This window comes from Heterodontus francisci, unplaced genomic scaffold, assembly GCF_036365525.1.
Source record: "Heterodontus francisci isolate sHetFra1 unplaced genomic scaffold, sHetFra1.hap1 HAP1_SCAFFOLD_43, whole genome shotgun sequence".
Lineage (NCBI taxonomy): Eukaryota > Metazoa > Chordata > Chondrichthyes > Heterodontiformes > Heterodontidae > Heterodontus > Heterodontus francisci.
The window spans coordinates 12,761,432-12,767,431 of record NW_027141852.1 but is presented as its reverse complement, the minus strand read 5'-3'; positions in this window follow the sequence as shown (position 1 = coordinate 12,767,431).

Below are 6,000 nucleotides of genomic sequence, written 5' to 3'. Positions count from 1 at the left end.
ACAGTCAGAATGTGTAACTTTGAGCAGCGCTTTCTGCACCGTCAGGGCTGGAAAGTTGAGGGAGGGAGAGACACTGTCAGAATCTGAGTGTGTACAGCACTGTACAGAGAAAGAGCCTATATACCGGGGCTGAGACACAGTGCATCTTTTCACATTTAATCACAATAATATCCACAGTCAGTAACTGAAAAGGATGAAAAACCGAATAGCAAGAGCAAAAGCAAGAAAAGTAAGTAATTATAGATTCGCTGATCAGCTTTCTCTGTGTTACCTGGTAGTCTACTGTTTTATATTTAATGCTTTCTACACTGTGGCCAGGGAATGATTTCTTCTCAAGGGCTGAATATTAACAAAACTTCATGGGGAAAAATCAAATAACTACATCAATTATAGGAGAGCTGGTTAGTGATGACGTGGATGTGTCTGCAGTGTGCAGGACCAGACTGTTTCTATAGATTCACAATGAATATTCCACCCTTTATTTGTAACAGTAAAGCTGATAGTGGACAATGGCTATTCTGGTTGCAGCAACCTGAAGATTTAACTCATTGACACCCTGCTTTAGGGGAATCTAGAAAGAACAACACCCAGCTCTGTCAGTTAGTGTGCTTGTTTGTTCACCCACAATTTGTTGGTTCAAGCACTTAAAAGGATGAGGCTTTATTAACTTAAACTCTTCTACATCTGCTGTATTACTCTTGCTGTTGATTCTTCAAAGTTAAGGTTAATCAAGTCTTTCTTTGTGAAATCCATGCTGACTGTGTTTTATTATATTTTCATTTTCATATGTATTTTCTACTTTTGGGGATTACAGGATATTGTCTTTTTATTGATTTTATTGCATTTATTTCCCATCCCTAATTCCCTCGAGAAGGTGGTGGTGAGCTGCCTTCTTGAACCACTGCAGTCGATGTGGTGCTGTTAGGAAGGGAGTTCCAGGATTTTGACACAGCCACAGTGAAGGAACGGTGATACAGTTCCAATTCCAGGATTGTGTATGGCAAAGAGTGGAACCTGCAGGTGGTGGTGTTCCCATGCATCTGCTGCCCTTGTCCTTCTAGGTGATAGAAGTCACGGGTTTGGAAGGTGCTGTCGAAGGAGGCTTGCTGCGTTGCTGCAGTGCATCTTGTGGATGGTACACATTGCTAACACAGTGTGTCAGTTATGGAGAGAGTGAATTTTGTGAATGAGGTGCCAATCAAGTGGGCTGCTTTGTCCAGGATGGCGTCGAGCTTCTTGACTGTTGTTGGAGCTGCACCTAACCAGGCAAGTGGAGAATATTCCATCACACTCCTGACTTGTGCCTTGTAGATAGTGGAAGGCTTTGGGGAGTCAGGAGGTGAGTTACTCGCCGCAGGATTCCTATTGTCTGATCTGCTCTTTTCGCCATGATATTTATATGCTTATTGCAATTCAGTTTCTGGTCAATGGTAACCCCCAGGATGTTGATAGTGGGGGAATTCAGCAGTCGTAATGCCATTGAATGTCAAGGGGAGATGGTTAGATTCTCTCTTGTTTAAGATGGTCATTGCCTGGCACTTGTGTGACTCGAATGTGAAATATCCTTATTGTAGGGTATTGTATTGTACTGTACAGTGACTACACTTGGAAAGTCCTTCATTGGCTGTAAAAGGCTTTACAAAGTCCTGTGGTCGTGAAATGTATGTTTTGCTTTTTCCATTGTTATCAATGTCATTTTGATCAAAAGATAGGATTCGTGAGCACAAACTTTAAATCAATGCTGATTCAAATAATGTAAAAGCATCTATATTTTTGCACTGTACTTAATAATCTCCATCTGCCTATCCTTACAGAGTACAATGTCTTTGACCCTGAAATTGATTCCACAATCTCAGTCCCTCAGACAATTTCAGCTCAGTTCTGATGAAAGGTCACAGATCTGAAACGTTAACTCTGTTTCTCTCTCCACAGATGCTGCCAGACCTGCTGAGTATTTCCAGCATTTTCTGTTTTTATTTCAGATTTCCAGTATCAGCAGTATTTTGCTTCTGTGTTACTTTGAAAGTTAAAACTGACCCACTTGTTTCCAATTCACACTGGGGTCTCCCATGAAATGATTCTGTATAATGTAAATGTAATGAATACAGATTCCAAGCACTGAGCTTCCTGTGGGGAATTGGGGACATGAAAACCAGCAGACTCTGCAGGAATTTCCACTGGGAGCACAAATTCACAAAATCTACCTTTTATATATTGATTCATTTTGATTGTCCTTCTGGAAAATTATTTTGAAACAATTTAAACATCAACCCACAGCTCCATGACTGGGTCAATGATGAGGTTATCCTCTGACCGGTCATGTGACAGCTGGAGCCACAAGACATCAGAACCAGATTTGTGACTGGATTAAAACCCGGAATCCTGTCCCAATGGCTTTTCAAATAAAGCTGTTGCTGTTTGAAAACACAGCAGGTAAACTTTCTGCCTGACCATGAGGGGAGCTAGGGAGAAATTTACAAAACTAAATCCTTTTACAAAATAGTTCAAAAACCATTAATATCGAAATCATGTGAGGATTCATTTGCAGTAGAGAAACAAGCAGAATACAGAAAGTACAGAGGAAAGCTGAAAAAGGAAATGAGATCAGCAAGAGAGTGCATGAGAAAAGATTAGCAGGTCACATAACTGGGAACACTGAAGTCTTTTACCAACATATGGACAGTCAATGAAAGGGTGGGTCAATTAGGAGATCCTGTGGAGGCAGAGGGTGTAGCTGAGGCACTAATTAAGTACATTTCATCTGTCACAAAACAAGCAGATTGTGCAAATGTCACAGTAAAGGAGGAGGTTGTGGAGAATTTGGAGGGGATGAAAATAGATAAAGAGGAGACAATTACAAGGTTGGCAGCACTCACAGTAGAAAAGTCACCCGGTCTGGATGGGCTGCATCCTGGGTGGCTGAGGGAAGTAAGGGTGGAAATATCAGAGACTCGAGCCACAATCTTTCAATCCTTCTTGAATATGTGAATGTTGCCAGAGGACTGGAGGATGCAGGTCAGCTTGGGTAGTTCGATCTCAGTTTAACTTGACCATTTTTATAATGTATCCATTGTAATAACTAACAACGTTAAGAAAGCCATTTTATAATGAACACATGAGCAAAGGAACCATTTTGTGTTCAGTACTAACGTTTATATCCTGTATAATTAATGAGTAGCTACCCATCATAAAACAGATGATTGTAAAACCAGGGGCGATGCCACATTGGATTTGGTACTGGGTAATGAACCTGGCCATGTGTTAGATTTAGATGTAGGTGAGCACTTTGGTGATAGTGATCACAATTCGGTTAGGTTTACCTTAGCGATGGGCAGGGACAGGTATATACCGCAGGGCAAAAATTATAGCTGGGGGAATGGAAATTATGATGCGATTAGGCAAGATTTAGGATGCGTAGGATGGGGAAGGAAACTGCAGGGGATGGGCAGAATCGAAATGTGGAGCTTATTCAAGGAGCAGCTATTGCGTGTCCTTGATAAGTATGTACCTGTCAGGCAGGGAGGAAGTGGTCGAGCGAGAGAGCCGTGGTTTACTAAAGAAGTTGAAGCGCTTGTCAAGAGGAAGAAAAAGGCTTATGTTAGGATGAGACGTGAAGGCTCAGTTAGGGCGCTTGAGAGTTACAAGCGAGCCAAGAAGGATCTAAAGGGAGAGCTAAGAAGAGCAAGGAGAGGACACGAGAAGTCATTGGTGGATCGGATCAGGGAAAACCCTAAGGCTTTCTATAGGTATATCAGGAATAAAAGAATGACTAGAGTTAGATTAGGGCCAATCAAGGATAGTCGTGGGAAGTTGTGTGTGGAATCAGAGGAGGTAGGGGAAGTGTTAAATGAATATTTTGCGTCAGTATTTACAGTAGAGAAAGAAAATGTTGTCGAGGAGAATACTGAGATTCAGGCTACTAGGCTAGATGGGATTGAGGTTCACAAGGAGGAGGTGTTATCAATTTTGGAAAGTGTGAAAATAGATAAGTCACCTCGGCCAGATGGGATTTATCCTAGGATTCTCTGGGAAGCTAGGGAGGAGATTGCAGAGCCTTTGTCCTTGATCTTTATGTCGTCATTGTCGAAAGGAATAGTGCCGGAAGACTCGAGGATAGCAAATGTTGTCCCCTTGTTCAAGAAGGGGAGTAGAGACAGCCCTGGTAATTATATACCTGTGAGCCTTACTTCGGTTGTGGGTAAAATGTTGGAAAAGGTTATAAGAGACAGGATTTATAATCATCTTGAAAAGAATAAGTTCATTAGCGATAGTCAGCACGGTTTTGTGACGGGTAGGTCGTGCCTCACAAACCTTATTGAGTTTTTCGAGAAGGTGACCAAACAGGTGGATGAGGGTAAAGCAGTGGATGTGGTGTATATGGATTTCAGTAAGGCGTTTGATAAGGTTCCCCATGGCAGGCTATTGCAGAAAATACAGAAGATAGGGGTTGAAGGTGATTTAGAACTTTGGATCAGAAATTGGCTAGCTGAAAGAAGACAGAGGGTGGTGGTTGATGGCAAATGTTCATCCTGGAGTTTAGTTACTAGTGGTGCACCGCAAGGATCTGTTTTGGTGCCACTGCTGTTTGTCATTTTTATAAATGACCTGGAAGAGGGTGTAGAAGGGTGGGTCAGTAAATTTGCGGATGACACTAAGGTCGGTGGAGTTGTGGATAGTGCCGAAGGATGTTGTAGGGTACAGAGGGACATAGATAGGCTGCAGAGCTGGGCTGAGAGATGGCAAATGGAGTTTAATGCGGAAAAGTGCGAGGTGATTCACTTTGGAAGGAGTAACAGGAATGCAGAGTACTGGGCTAATGGGAAGATTCTTGGTAGTGCAGATGAACAGAGAGATCTTGGTGTCCAGGTGCATAAATCCCTGAAGGTTGCTACCCAGGTTAATAGGGCTTTTAAGAAGGCATATGGTGTGTTACCTTTTATTAGTAGGGGGATCGAGTTTCGGAGCCACGAGGTCATGCTGCAGCTGTACAAAACTCTGGTGAGACCGCACCTGGAGTATTGCATGCAGTTCTGGTCACCGCATTATCGGAAGGATGTGGAAGCTATGGAAAGGGTGCAGAGGAGATTTACTAGGATGTTGCCTGGTATGGAGGGAAGGTCTTCCGAGGAAAGGCTGAGGGACTTGAGGTTGTTTTCGTTGGAGAGAAGGAGGAGGAGAGGTGACTTAATAGAGACATATAAGATAATCAGAGGGTTAGATAGGGTGGATAGTGAGGGTCTTTTTCCTCGGATGGTGATGGCAAACACGAGGGGACATAGCTTTAAGTTGAGGGGTGATAGATATAGGACAGATGTCAGAGGTAGTTTCTTTACTCAGAGAGTAGTAGGGGCGTGGAACGCCCTGCCTGCAACAGTAGCAGACTCGCCAACTTTAAGGGCATTTAAGTGGTCATTGGATAGACATATGGATGAAAATGGAATAGTGTAGGTCAGAAGGTTTCACAGGTCGGTGCAACATCGAAGGCCGAAGGGCCTGTACTGCGCTGTAATGTTCTAATTGTAATTCTAATTCTAAAAGTAATGAACCTTGATTGAGTTATAATTAATGAATTAATAATCATTTTAGAGAGAATGGGTTTTCATTTAAAGTTAGTTCAATCTAATTACTGTGAGTCTCTGTGTCTTTGTGGGAAAGGGCAGTTTCAGCTAAATGTATTCAAACAATGGACCTTTCTCGGACCCCTGATAAAACCCATGTTATGTTCCATCGTGACCTTCAAAAGTCTAGATTTAATGAATAGGAAACTTGTTTCAGATCAGATTGGGAGACAGGGTGAAACTACTCCATTGTACTCATGTCTGAGATTCTGAGGACAGGTGACAGTTAGTGGAAGACATTATTAAGAACTAATTGAATGTACCTAGCAAATGCTCGGACCAATTATTATTTTACAAGGTGGTGTGATGGCAATCAAGGGGTTAAACGTAGGGATCTTGAAAGCTTTCAATGTGCAGGAACACTAGAAGAGCTCAGGGGTAA